The sequence below is a fragment of the Neovison vison genome, chromosome 5 (genome assembly GCF_020171115.1).
Source record: "Neovison vison isolate M4711 chromosome 5, ASM_NN_V1, whole genome shotgun sequence".
Lineage (NCBI taxonomy): Eukaryota > Metazoa > Chordata > Mammalia > Carnivora > Mustelidae > Neogale > Neogale vison.
The window spans coordinates 64965779-64980002 of record NC_058095.1 but is presented as its reverse complement, the minus strand read 5'-3'; the positions used below and the strand labels follow the sequence as shown (position 1 = coordinate 64980002).

Below are 14224 nucleotides of genomic sequence, written 5' to 3'. Positions count from 1 at the left end.
CATTCTGCTCCCAACTTTTGCCCACTTGACCCACAGAAGAGACTCAGGAGAGCTATGCAGAGAAACTAGAACAGGCTTTAATTAATGACATGAACACTAAAGGTTCTGCGAAGAACATGGGGAGAGGGGAGGGGAAACCTGTGGGAGCGGCAGAAGTCCCAGGAGCTGTGGGACTGGAGGCCAAAGGGACACGGATCTCCGTGTACTATCCCAAGGCCCATGGCCCCTGGGATCACAGACGAGGCGTCAGGCCCCCACATTCCCTCAAAATGGTGGGTCAGGGATTGGGAAGTTTTCCCCATGTTGGCTGGCAGGATGGAAGCCCGGTTTTGCTCCGGTACCAGGCTTGATTTGTGTCTTCCGTTCCACACTAGTCTTGCACCGGTGTCACCTGGAAGGAAGTGCAACACCGGCTACTTCTCCAGGAAGCTATAGGCTCAGCCGAGCCTCTGCCTCTTGGGCCCCAAGAAAGTGGGCTGTGCTGTGGAGGGAGATGGCTTATTGCTCGGTGCAGCTCTTTTGCGTCCTCTCCGGCAGGCAGGGGATGATGGGGTCTTGGTGGCAAGGTTGGTGTGGGCCATGCTGACCAGGGAGGCGGTGCCGGTAGGAGGAGAGGCCACGACGCCCCCGTCCCTGCAGGCAGCCTTGCTGGAAGTGCTGCAGCCATCTGATGTGGACCTCTGCTTGGTCAGGTGCCTAGGGATGTGACTGAAGGGAGGGGCACTCGGGGCTCCCGACACAGGTTGGTTCGTCGTGCTGGCTCCAGTGGTCTCCGACAGGGAGCTCTGGCGTGGGCGGCCCCTTGTGTTCGGGCCCAGGCTTGCCCTGGAGCCCTGCGAGCGACTTGGGGCCCTGCTCGTTGCTGCTGCGATGCAGAGAGCCCCAAACATGGAGCACAGATCTGCGACATCATCTCCTCTCCCCAAACCTGGGGGTGCTGCCGAAAGCCCCATGCTGCTGGGGGCCGGCATTGTGCTTCCAGCTGGAGGGCCGGGGTGCTGGCTGTTGGGCCCAGCGTGGGACACGGTGCCAGGCAGCTGGGGGGCCGCTTTCAAGCCAGGGGCAGCAGCAGTGGGCTGTAATGTGGAGGAAGATGGCTTGTTGCACGGTGCAGCCCTTTTGCACTTAATCAATAGCTGGGCAGGGCATGAGGGGGTCTTGGTGGCAAGGCTGGTGTGGGCCGTGCTGACCAGGGAGGCGGTGCCGGTAGGAGGAGAGGCCACGACGCCCCCGTCCCCGCAGGCAGCCTTGCTGGAAGTGCTGCAGCCATCTGATGTGGACCTCTGCTTGGTCAGGTGCCTGGGGATGTGACTGAAGGGAGGGGCACTCGGGGCTCCCGACACAGGCTGGTTCGTCGTGCTGGCTCCAGTGGTCCCCAACAGGGTGCTCTGGCGTGGGTGGCCCCCTGTGTTCGGACCCAGGCTTGCCCTGGAGCCCTGCGGGCCACTTGGGGCCCTGCTCGTTGCTGCTGCGATGCAGAGAGCCCCAAACCTGGAGCACAGATCTGTGACATCATCTCCTCTCCCCAAACCTGGGGGTGCTGCTGAAAGCCCCATGCTGATGGGGGCCGGCATTGTGCTTCCAGCTGGAGGGCCGGGGTGCTGGCTGTTGGGCCCCGTGTGGGACACAGCGCCAGGGAGCTGGGGGGCCGCTTTCAAGCCAGGGGCAGCAGCAGTGGGCTGTAATGTGGAGGAAGATGGCTTGTTGCACGGTGCAGCCCTTTTGCACTTAATCAATAGCTGGGCAGGGGATGAGGGGGTCTTGGTGGCAAGGCTGGTGTGGGCCGTGCTGACCAGGGAGGCGGTGCCGGTAGGAGGAGAGGCCACGACGCCCCCGTCCCTGCAGGCAGCCTTGCTGGAAGTGCTGCAGCCATCTGATGTGGACCTCTGCTTGGTCAGGTGCCTGGGGATGTGACTGAAGGGAGGGGCACTCGGGGCTCCTGACACAGGCTGGATCGTCGTGCTGGCTCCAGTGGTCCCTGACAGGGTGCTCTGGTGTGGGCGGCCCCCTGTGTTCGGGCCCAGGCTTGCCCTGGAGCCCTGTGGGCCACTTGGGGCCCTGCTCGTTGCTGCTGCGATGCAGAGAGCCCCAAACCTGGAGCACAGATCTGCGACATCATCTCCTCTCCCCAAACCTGGGGGTGCTGCTGAAAGCCCCATGGTGCTGGGGGCCGGCATTGTGCTTCCAGCTGGAGGGCCGGGGTGCTGGCTGTTGGGCCCCGTGTGGGACACAGCGCCAGGGAGCTGGGGGGCCGCTTTCAAGCCAGGGGCAGCAGCAGTGAGCTGTAATGTGGAGGAAGATGGCTTGTTGTACGGTGCAGCCCTTTTGCACTTAATCAATAGCTGGGCAGGGGATGAGGGGGTCTTGGTGGCAAGGCTGGTGTGGGCCGTGCTGACCAGGGAGGCGGTGCCGGTAGGAGGAGAGGCCACGACGCCCCCGTCCCTGCAGGCAGCCTTGCTGGAAGTGCTGCAGCCATCTGATGTGGTCCTCCGCTTGGTCAGGTGCCTGGGGATGTGACTGAAGGGAGGGGCACTCGGGGCTCCCGACACAGGCTGGTTCATCGTGCTGGCTCTAGTGGTCCCCAACAGGGTGCTCTGGCGTGGGCGGCCTCCTGTGTTCAGGCCCAATCTTGCCCTGGAGCCTTGTGGGCCGCGTGGGGCCCTGCTCGTTGCTGCTGCGATGCAGAGAGCCCCAAACCTGGAGCACAGATCTGTGACATCATCTCCTCTCCCCAAACCTGGGGGTGCTGCCGAAAGCCCCATGCTGATGGGGACTGTCATTGTGCTGCCCCCTTGGGGCCGGGGCTGCTGGCTATTGGGCCCAGCATGGGACACAGCACCAGGCATCTGGGGGGCAGCTGTCAAGCCAGGGGCAGCAGCTGCGCCAGTGGCGAGTACAGAGGAGGTAACCGAACCTGGCTGGGTACTGGCACGGGTGCCCTGGGAGGCAGATGCGGGTAAGGGAACCACATAACCCGCCTGGGTGCCACTGCCCAAGGACAGCTGGACTACTGCTGTGCTCAGGGCCTGGAGTTGGTCTGGAGCCTGAGCTGCCGGCTGTCCATGCGGGGGAGAGCTTTGAAGAGTGCTGGCTCCGGGCCACTGCCCACCAACAGCCCCGAGTGGGGCCTGGGCAGTGGATCCCGGGTTGCCATTACCTCCAGGCAGCGCAGGCAGCCCTGGGGGAGCTGTGACTGAGGCTGCGATGTCCCTGGATGGCTTCGAGAGGGCCGGGGTAGATGCAGCATTGCTCCCACTGATGCCAGGGTGAGACCCCAAGAGGAGAGGCTGGGAAGAACGGGAGCAGTCCGTGGTGGTGACCTGGGAGTCAGAGGCTGGCAGAGGAGCAGCCACTGCAGCAGGCAGGGCCAAGGCACTGGATGGGCTAGTTGGGCCACAGCTGCAGGTGGCCTCTGTGTCCCCTCGAAGAGCATCTTGGATGCGCTGGAGAGCAGCTCTTTTTTCCCAGTCCAGGTCCTCTGCAGTCACTCGAAACCCCGGCTCAGGGGGTGATGGCAGCCTCAGAGGCTCCCCTCGCCTGTGTGGCAGCAGAGGAAACTTGCGTTTTCGGGGCCTGGAACAGTCAGCTGGGGATGAGTAGTTCCTGTGCGCTGCCTTCTGCCCCATGGTGGTATCAGCATCCTTTTCCGTCTGGTTCTTCTGGCGAAGTGCAGGCACTCCGGCAGGACACAAGGGGCTCTCTTGGCAGACTTTTTTGGGGGACCTCGGGGGCCGTGAGGCCTGACTTGTGGGCAGACCCCTCTTCCTCTGCACCGGGTGGCAGCCCCTGGTGGAACTGTAAGAACTGGTAATGGCATTTCGAGTGGGACAAGAGCTCCTATGGGAGCTGGGGGACTTCTTATTGTATGGGTCTTCTGAGCTCTCTTTCTGGGGGACGGCTCTCAGCAGAGGCCCAGGCCTGGGCACAAAGGAAGAGAGGCCTCCGTGGACCCCCAGGGGCCTAAATGCCCCCTGTGGAGCCTCAGTGGCTTTAGGGTCCTTTCTGGGAGTCTCTTTGCCGCCCTTTCTGTGGTCTCTGCACACCTGCTCCGCTGTGGAGACATCATGGACATTTCTGGGTGTTGAGGGCCGCAGCCCAGTGATCACCCCCTGCAGCACACAGGGGGTGACCGTGTCCACGATGGACTCGGAGCGGCAGCGGCAGGACATCTGTGATCCGGCATCTGACAGCATTGACTTCAGCCGGCAGCTCCACCTACAGGAGGAGGTGAGAAGCCCCAGAAGAAAGCGCGGGGTCGCCTGGATCCCGGAGTACCTTCTCCAAGCTGCTAGGACTGAGCGTGGTTGCCAACTTGCGGGGTACTTGGAGGACCGCCTGTGAGTGGACCCCGGGGCGTGGACCGCCGGACGAGCCCTGGGCTCCAAGAGATGTCTGCGGCCACAGTGAGCCCGGTGGGGGCGGACCAGCCCTCCTGGCAGGTGCGGACCCCGCAGAGCCCGGGGATGGGGGGAGGGGCACGGCCTGCTCAAGGTGGTGCCCATAGAGCAGTCGGGTAAGGCCAGATGCTGAGGTTAACAAACTAAGCTCGCAGTGCTCTCCTTCAGCTGCCAAGTCACGGCTGAAGGCCTAGAGCACAATGTGGGGCCTGTTGCCAGGACACAGCTTTAGAACCTGGAACCTGAGGAGTGAGCGCGCGTGCAGGAACCCCTGTGCACGCGCACAGCTTCTGTTGGGTCGCCGCCCAGTGCAAGGATCAGGCCTGCAGAGGCGCTGGGGAGGGGTTGACTCCCTCGTTCCCAACCCTTGGGGGATTCACAGATCTCTCGGGCTTGAAAGCTGAACTGAGGAAGGGGAACGGGAGTGCAGTGGGTGCCAACCATCTCCCCTGGCTGGGCCTGAAGCACTAAGGGACAAGAGTTGGTCTCATAGCCGTGCCCCTGCAGATCCGTCAGCCGGGCATGGCAGGGCTACACGCATTTTCTCTTTCCTGGGCAAGTGCCTGCATTGCCTCCTCCTCTGGGTGTCAGGCCCTTTCGTTCTGGGTGACATCTTGGACGGTGGGCTCACATGTTGTGCGACTCTGGCCTCTAGGAGACGCTCTGAAGACCTTTAGGGTTCTTTCACCATTTTGATTAATCCAGCAACAGGGTGAAGGTCCAAGTGGGCATTATGTCTTGCCTTTTGTTCATCATTCTTTTGACAGTGTTTGGCCTGCCCTTGCCATGTTCTTCGTGTACACTTGGCACATCCGCGTCTGGGGTTACATCTATAGCTGAGTCTCTCCTCTATTCTCCCTGAAGATCCCACGGACTGGATTCCATTCACAGAACTTTCTTTACTTTCTGACAGCACCCGGTGTGGAGTCTCCTTGGACAGTCCCCACAAGCACCCACTGAAACCCAAAGGGCAATTGTTTCTGGTAATACTCTCTCACAGAGACCCCAGGGGTCCCCTGGCATGTGTGGGTCCACACAGCAATGGGTGATAAGCCCGCCTGTCAGCTACAACTGTGATCCCGGTGCTCCCTGGGCTTTTCTCTCTCGCTGCTGCTGCCACTCAGAACCGAATTCTCACCACTGACTGCAGGTAACTGCCGTGCCAAGTTCTTCATGTCTGTTCATCCCTATCGAGTCCTCAGAGGCGCTTTAAGAAGTAGGGAGTCTTCTCTTCCCTGTTCCGTAGTTGGGGACGCTGAGACACGCAGATGATTCACCGCCTGTCCCAGGTCACCCAGCTGGTAGGCTGGTGCCACCCTGAGTCCATGCTGAGAGCTGGGTCCTAGAGGCTTGCAGGCCTGGCTAGAACTCAGGCCCTCACTGTCCCTCATCCGTTCAGGTCTTAGAGCTTGCTGGAGAAGGGTGGGAAGGGGGAGAAGGTGCTGAGCAGTCCCCACACTGGGACTGGGGCCTGAGCGGGGCCCGTTCCCTGTACCCTGCCCTGACCCCGACAGCTACATTTGCAGTGTGGCCCATAGGCGGGGTGGACCCCTGTCCCCCACAGGGCCCCCTTTTGCCACTCTCCCAGGAAGTACAGCTTGGGCTTTAAGGGTGCTGGCCTGAGCATGCAAGAAAGGTGGCCTGGGGGCTGAGAGATGATGCTGACTGCTGTGGACACAGTGGCAGGTAGTTGGGAAAGATGGGGCAGCAAGCAGACAGAGAAGCAGAGAAGGGGCAGCACTGCAGAAGGAGGTGGGAGGGGAGAGGAAATAGAGGGGACTGACAACACACACATACACACACACACACACACACACATGCACGCACACACACACGCACACACTGAGACACAGGGCAGATAGGAAAGAGGGGAGGAGCAGCGACCTAGGGATACAGTGAGGCCATCTAGATCCTGCCCTTCCTCCTGGCTGCATGTCAGGTCCCCAGTGGGCAGATCACCCCTGCTGTGTCCTAGTCAGTCTCTTCCTCATCTGCATAGCAGTTTGGTGGGACCCTGTACCTGCTTGCACGAGTGGGTGGCATCTACCCTTCCCTGTGTCCAGGGCTGGCCTAGTACCAGAGCTTTCATCTGCTCACGGCCCAACCCACACCAGGTGCACACAGAGAAACTTCAAGCAATGACAGTTTCTGAGGCCACAGACATGCTGCCGGGGGCACAGGAGGCTGAAAACTTGGCCTGGCGTTTTGCTGCTGAAAACGATTCCCCCGGGGCCAGGAGCGAGCTGTGTTCTTGGAGTAGCAGGACAAACCCCCACCCCATATGGGATGCCTTGGAGGTGGGTTTCTGAAATCCTGAACTGTAATCCCACCAGTAATAGTCCAACAGTTTGCTTTGATCAAAGATCCTCTGTATTTGAACATGCTTTCCAATTGTTCAGTAATGGGAGTCCCAACATAACATGGCTCACATATTTTTATAATGTGGATATAGATTTTTATCTATCCGTAGAGAAAAATGACAAAATTCTTTGTTTTTAGAGGTTATTTCTCATGCCTAATTCCATCTCTACACCCAGGGGGGACTCAAACTCACAACCCTGAGACCAATCATCACACACTCCACCGCATGAGCCATCCGGGCAGCTCTACTTTTTAGAGGTTATTTCTAAAATTCTGCCTTGAAATTTTTTTAAAGATTTTATTTACATATTTGTCAGAGAGAGATGGAGAGCACAAGTATGGGGGAGGGACCGAGCAGAGGGAGAAGCAGACTCCCCTTTGAGCAGCAAGCCCAATGCGGGATTCCATTCCAGGACGCCGGCCTCATGACCTGAGAAGGCAGATGCTTAACACACTGAACCAGTCGGGTGTCCTGAAAATTCTGCTTTGAAATGTAACCTGGGCAATTATCAATTTATTTATTTTCTTATTAGTTTTATTATTATTTTAAATAATTTTAATATTTTATTTGCAAATTATTCATTTTATTTTATTAATTTTACTTTTTAATTTATTTTACCATTCATTTTTATTATTTATTTATTTATTTATTTAAGATTTTTGAAATTTATTTGACACACAGAGAGAGAGAGGTCACAAGTAGGCAAAGAGGCAGGTAGATGGAGACGGGGAGGTTGGCTGCCTACTGAGCAGGGAGCCTGATATGGGGCTCGATCCCAGGATTCTGGAATCACGACCTGAGCTGAAGGCAGAGGATTAACTCACTGAGCCAGCCCTGGATTCATTAGCAAGTTACCTTACAATAAAAAGTTCACCTTTTAGAGTGCAGTCTGGAGCATAGTTTGATTTTTCGGTGGGGGGAGCTGTTGGGACCTTGGAAAATGACAGGATCATTATGGAGCTCAGTCTGAAGTTGCTTTACCAGGTAACAATGGACAGGGTATAATCGTAGAACTTAATGTTACCTTTATTATCACCTGTGACAATATAGCTGAAATGGACAAAAACATCTGTTTGGGAACTAACAGTAGTGAGTACCATCTCCTGAACAGCTCATTTTATGTCCAGCTCTGGAATCCAGGTGTTGTACAAATTTCACTTTAACACTGTGGCTGATTTTACAGTCGTTCCACTTTACATCTGGGAAACTAAGGCTCAAAGAAGTTGAGAAATTTTTTTTTTAAAGATTTTATTTATTTATTTGACAGAGAGAGACCACAAGTAGACAGAGAGGCAGGCAGAGAGAGAGAGAGAGGAGGAAGCAGGCTCCCTGCCGAGCAGAGAGCCCGATGCGGGACTCGATCCCAGGACCCTGAGATCATGACCTGAGCTGAAGGCAGCGGCTTAACCCACTGAGCCACCCAGGCGCCCAGAAGTTGAGAAATTTGCTCAAGGCCTGGGGTTGCCAGATTTAGCAAATAAAAAATGCAGGATGCCCAATGAAATTTGAATTTCAGTAAAACAAGCAGTAATCTTTCAATACAAGTATATCCCAAATACCACTGGGGACCGACTTACACACGGCAGCCCCATCAAGCCCTGTGGCTAGACTGTGCAGGGACCCAGGGTTACCTAATGCAAAGCACACGCTCTGTCTTGCTCTCCTCTCCCCGCCCTCTCCCATCAGCCATATGTAGTGGCAATGGGCGTTGATTGATATTCTCTGCCACGAGACCACAGAGGACATCAGAGTCCATCCAACAGCCCTCTGAAATCACACATCTTGGCAAAAGCACACAGTCCACTTTACAGGAGGGCACTGCTCTCAGAGCCATATAAAACCCTGTCCAGTGGTCATGGCCAAAGGCAGTGTCCTGTGATATAATGGCTTTTATTTCCAATTCCCAGATCCATCCCAAATGTTTTTTTTTTTTTAAGCTTCTGGCATAAGTCTAATCACGGTGGGGGGCAGGATGGGGGATCCTCTTATAGATGCAAAGTGATTAAATGCATTTTCTGATTGATCAGCAAGGCAGGTGAGCAGAGTAATTGGTGAGAACACCTTTTACTGCTGTCTGCTTGAAAGAAATGGCAAAACAGGCCAAGTGTTTTCAAAATCCTTGGTGGGCTCCCTGGTCCTGGCTGGGTTTTATTTACCATGGAGAGAGGGGAGTACAGGCCTGGCCTTCACTGGGCCCTAGCCCCCCAACTAATTAAAGGCTGATTCAACATCAGCTGCAATTCTTCTACTGTATTTTCCACACCCCCGAGTGAGGACAATTTGCATTTCTCTTTGTAAAGACATGCCAGGACCTCACCGCTCTCTGTATTAAAAGAAATGAAAAAAAAAAAAAAAGTAGGGCTTTTGAAAAGCAGACGGCACTGTGACTCCAAACACATGTGCATGGTCCCTGTCATGAGGGAGAGTCCTCCGTCCCTGTTGGGAACTTCTCAAGCATACTAATGATGATTTCATCTAGAGCTCCCCTGTGCCAGACAAGGAGCTAGAGTTTTATGTGGCTTGTCTCACAAAAATTCTCATAAAATCACTCTGAGGGAGAGTGTCACCATGCCCATTTTGCACGTGGAAAAATGGAGGCTCAGCCAAGTTAAGTCCCTTGCCCCGAGTCATTCAGCAAGGCAAGGATACGTCTGGAATGTGAACCCTTTCTGTCTGAGACCAAGGCCTTTAATGACCCCCTCTGAGGCCCCACAGCCTCTTCAGTCAGCAAACTTTATAAAGTTCTGTTGTATTTCATATTTTCATAATGGGTAAGTGTTGTTTTGTAATCAGAAGAAACAATATAGTTATTCATGTCATTTCCTTAAAATTAAAGTACATAATATTTATGGTTAAAATGACTCTAATGAGTGTGGAAGGAAAAAAGCAAGTTTTTGTTTCACCAATACAAAGGGGTTCTTTAAAAGTAATACATGAAAAAAAAAAAGTCAATCCAGGGAGGATTCAAGATGGCAGAGAAGTAGCAGGCTGAGACAACATCAGATAGCAGGAGATCAGCAAGATAGCTTATCAAACCATCCCAAACACCTACAAATCCAACAGGAGACCGAATAGAAGAAGAGCAGCAATTCTAGAAACAGAAAACTGACCACTTTCTGAAAGGTAGGGCCAGCAGAGAAGTGACTCCAAAGCTATGGGGAGATAGACCGCAGGGGGAGGAGCCAGCTCCCGGCTAGCAGCAGAGCAATGGAGCACAAAATCAGAACTTTTTTTTTTTTAAAGATTTTATTTATTTATTTGAGAGAGAGAGACAGTGAGAGAGAGCACGAGCGAGGAGAAGGTCAGAGAGCGAAGCAGACTCCCCATGGAGCTGGGAGCCTGATGCGGGACTCGATCCCGGGACTCCAGGATCACGCCCTGAGCCGAAGGCAGTCGTCCAACCAACTGAGCCACCCAGGCGTCCCAAAATCAGAACTTTTAAAAGTCTGCTCCACTGAGTGACATTGCTCCAGAGGCTAAGCCGGGGTGAAGCCCATGCCAGCAGAGCGTGGCCTCAGGTCTCTCAGGCTCACAGAAGGATGGGGGCTATCTGAGTGTTTCAGAGCTCATAGGTATTAGAGTGGGGAAGCTGGCTACAGAGATGGAGTCGAGGAGCGAGCTCTCTGCTCAGGGTTACCTTATTGTGATCTGTGGCACAGGCCACTGCTCTGTGAGCAGGGACCCCAAAAGATCCAGGGAGACCCCCCTGGAAGAACTCATGGGTTGGTGGGGTTCAGAGACTCCAGGCAGGGCCGTGTGCCAGAGACAGAGAAGTTTGGTCACAGGTTGGAGGCCAGGGAGATGGGAGTGATTGAGCTCTTTTCTCTGAGGGCGCACTGAGGAGTAGTGCCCCATGCTCTCGGCTCCTCTGGGCCAGAGATTGGGAGGCCACCATTTTCATTCCCGACTCCTGGAACTCTACAGAAAGCATTCAGGGACAGTGAACCCGAGCGGATAACTTAACCTTACCCCTGGTAAAGGCAGTGCATTTCCACCTTGGGCAAAGACACTTGAGAATCACTATAATATGCCCCTCCCCCAGAAGGTCAACAAGAAATCCAGCAAAGACCAAGTTCATATACCAAGAGAACAGCGGAATTCCAGAGGAGGAGAAAGCAAAGCAGGGAATTCATGGTTTTCTCCCCATGATTCTTTAGTCTTGCAAACTTAGTAAGTTTTTTTAATTTTGTTTTTTTCTTCTACTATTTTTTTAACTTTTACCCCTTCCTCTTTTAACGTTTTTAACTAGTTTCTCTTAACAATACCTTTCATTAAAAAAAATTGGAACCTTCATTATTAAAACCATATTTTATCCTTCATTATATCTAACTTTATTTTTTGTTTACACATAGGGTTTTTTCTTCTAAAAAAAATATGGGTTACAACTTCTAATAGATCAAAATATACCCTAAATCTAGCACAGGGCTTTATTATAGTTTCCAGCCTGAGCAAATTGTCTCCAATTTCTTTTTCTTTATTCTCCCAACCAATTTATCCTTATCAACTCCTTTTATAGAAACTTAAAAATTTTTTTCATCTTTATAACCATATTCCATCCCTTCATTGTGTTTACCCTTATGTTTTTCATTCTTTAAAATTTTGGGAGGTGGTTTCTTCTAAGAGACCAAAATACTCCCAAAATTAAGTGGGTGACCCTGTTCTATTCAACAGTCTAATATATATATTTGTTTGTTTGCTTACTGTTTAATTTTTTTTTCTGATCTTCTTTTTACCCGCTTTCTTCCCCCCATGGTTTGGGGTCTCTTCTGATTTGGTTAAAGCACACTTTCCTGTGGTCTTTGCCACCCTTTTAGTATTTTATTCACTCCTTCATATATTCTTATCTGGATTAAAATGACAAGGCGGAAAAACTCACCACAAAAAAAAAAAAAAAAAAAAAAACACAGAACAAGAGGCAGTACCAAAGGCTAGGGACCTAATCAATACAGACATTGGTAATATGTCAGATCTAGAGTTCAGAATTATGATTCCCAAGATGCTATCCAGGCTTGAAAAAGGCATGAAAGTTATTAGAGAAACGCTGTCTGGAGAAATAAAAGAACAAAACCTAACCAAGTTGAACTCAAAAACGCTGTTAATGAAGTGCAATAAAAAAAATGGAGGCTCTCCCTGCTAGGATAAATGAGGCAGAAGAGAGAATTAGTGATATAGAAGACCAAATGACAGAGAATAAAGAAGCTGAGCAAAAGAGAGACAAACAACTACTGGACCACGAGGGGAGAAATCGAGAGATAAGTGATACCGTAAGATGAAACAACATCAGAATAATTGGGATTCCAGAAGAAGAAGAAAGAGAGGGGGAGCAGAAGATATATTGGAGAGAATTATAGTAGAGAATTTCCCTAATATGGCAAAGGGAAAAAGCATCAAAATCCAGGAGTTTCCAGGAGAGAACCCCCCTCAAAGTCAGTAAGAATAGCTCCACACCCTGTCATATAATTGTAAAATTGACAAGTCTTAGAGACAAAGAGAAAATCCTTAAAGCATCACAGGACAAGAAGTCTGTAACATACCATGATAAAAACATTAGATTAACAGCAGACTAATCAACAGAGACCTGGCAGGCCAGAAAGAATTGGCATGATATATTCAGAGCACTAAATGACAAAAATATGAAGCCAAGAATCCTATATCCAGCTAAGCTATCATTGAAAATAGAAGGAGAGATAAAAACCTTTCAGGACAGGGGCACCTGGGTGGCTCGGTGGGTTAAAGCCTCTGCCTTTGGCTCAGGTCATGATCCCAGGGTCCTGGGATCGAGCCCCGCATCGGGCTCTCTGCTCAGCAGGGAGCCTGCTTCCTCCTCCCTCTCTCTCTGCCTGCCTCTCTGCCTACTTGTGATCTCTGTCTGTCAAATAAAATAAATAAAATCTTAAAAAAAACCTTTCAGGACAAACAAAAACAAAGAATTTGTAAACACCAAACCAGTTCAACAGAAAATATTGAAAGGGGTCCTCTAAGCAATGAGAGAGCCTAAAAATAATAGACCAGAAAGGAACAGAGACAATATATAGTAATAGTCACTGTAGAGGCAATACAATGGCATTAAATTCATATCTCTCAATAGTTACCTGGAATGTAAATGGACTAAATGCCCCAATCAGAAGACACAGGGTATCAGAATGGATTAAAAAAAAAATCAATAGGTTGTTTATGAGAAACTCATTTTAGACCCAGAGTTACCTCCAGATTTAAAGTGATGGGGTGGAAAACAATTTACCATGCTAATGGACATCAAAAGAAAGCTGGGGTGGCAATCCTTATATCAGATCAATTAGATTTTAAGCCAAAGACTATAGTAAGAGACAAGGAAGGACACTATATCATACTCAAAGGGTCTGTCCAGGAAAAAGATCTGACAATTTTAAATATCTATGCCCCTATCATGGGAGCAGCCAACTATATAAACCAATTAAGAACAAAATCAAAGAAACACATCGACCATAATACAAAAATAGTAGGGGACTTTAACACTCCCCTCACTGAAGTGGACAGATCATCCAAGCAAAATATCAACAAGGAAATAAAGGTCTTAATAACACACTGGACCAGATAGATATCACAGATCTACTCATAACATTCCATCCCAAAGTAACAGAATACACATTCTTCTCTAGTTCACATGGAACATTCTCCAGAATAGATGACATCCTGGGCCATACATCAGGTCTCAAGTGGTATCAAAAGATTGGGATCAATCCCTGCATATTTTCAGATCACTGCTCTGAAGCTAGAACTCCATCACAACAGGAAATTTGAAAAGAACCCAAATACATGGAGACTAAAGAGCATCCTTCTAAAGAATGAATGGGTAAACCAGGAAATTAAAGGAGAAATGAAAAAACTCATGGAAACAAATGATAATGAAAACAGAATGGTTCAAAATCTGTGCGACACAGCAAATGCAGTCCTAAAAGGAAAATATATAGTGATACAAACCTTCCTCAAGAAACAAGAAAGTTCTCCAATGAACAACCCAACCCTACACCTAAAGGAGCTGGATAAAGAAAATCAGAGAAAGCCTAAACCCATCAGGAGAAGAGAAATCACAAAGATCAGAGCAGAAATCAATGAAATAGAAATCAGAAAAACAATAGAACAAATCAATGAATCTAGGAGCTGGTTCTTTGAAAGAATTAATAAGATTGATAAAACCCTGGCCAGACTTATCAAAAAGAAAAGATAAAGGACACAAATAAATGAAATCATGAATGAAAGAGGAGAGATCACAACCAACACCAAAGAAATACAAACAATTATAAGAACATATTATGAGCAACTCAATGCCAGCAAATTTGACAATCTGGAAGAAATGGATGCATTCCTAGAGACATATAAACAACCACAACTGAACCAGGAAGAAATAGTAAACCTGAACAGACCCATAACCAGTAAGGAGATTGAAACCATCATCAAAAATCTCCAAACAAACAAGAGCCCAGGA

The 14224-nt window shown here is 50.6% G+C and overlaps 1 protein-coding gene and 1 pseudogene across 1 annotated transcript in view; one reads left to right on the top strand and one right to left on the bottom strand.

The window, feature by feature from the left end:
* LOC122907367 (cytospin-B-like) overlaps positions 1 to 14224 on the top strand; it is a 699233-nt gene that overhangs the window by 341024 nt on the left and 343985 nt on the right.
* Positions 5782 to 14224, bottom strand: part of LOC122907368 — a 45836-nt pseudogene continuing 37393 nt past the window's right edge.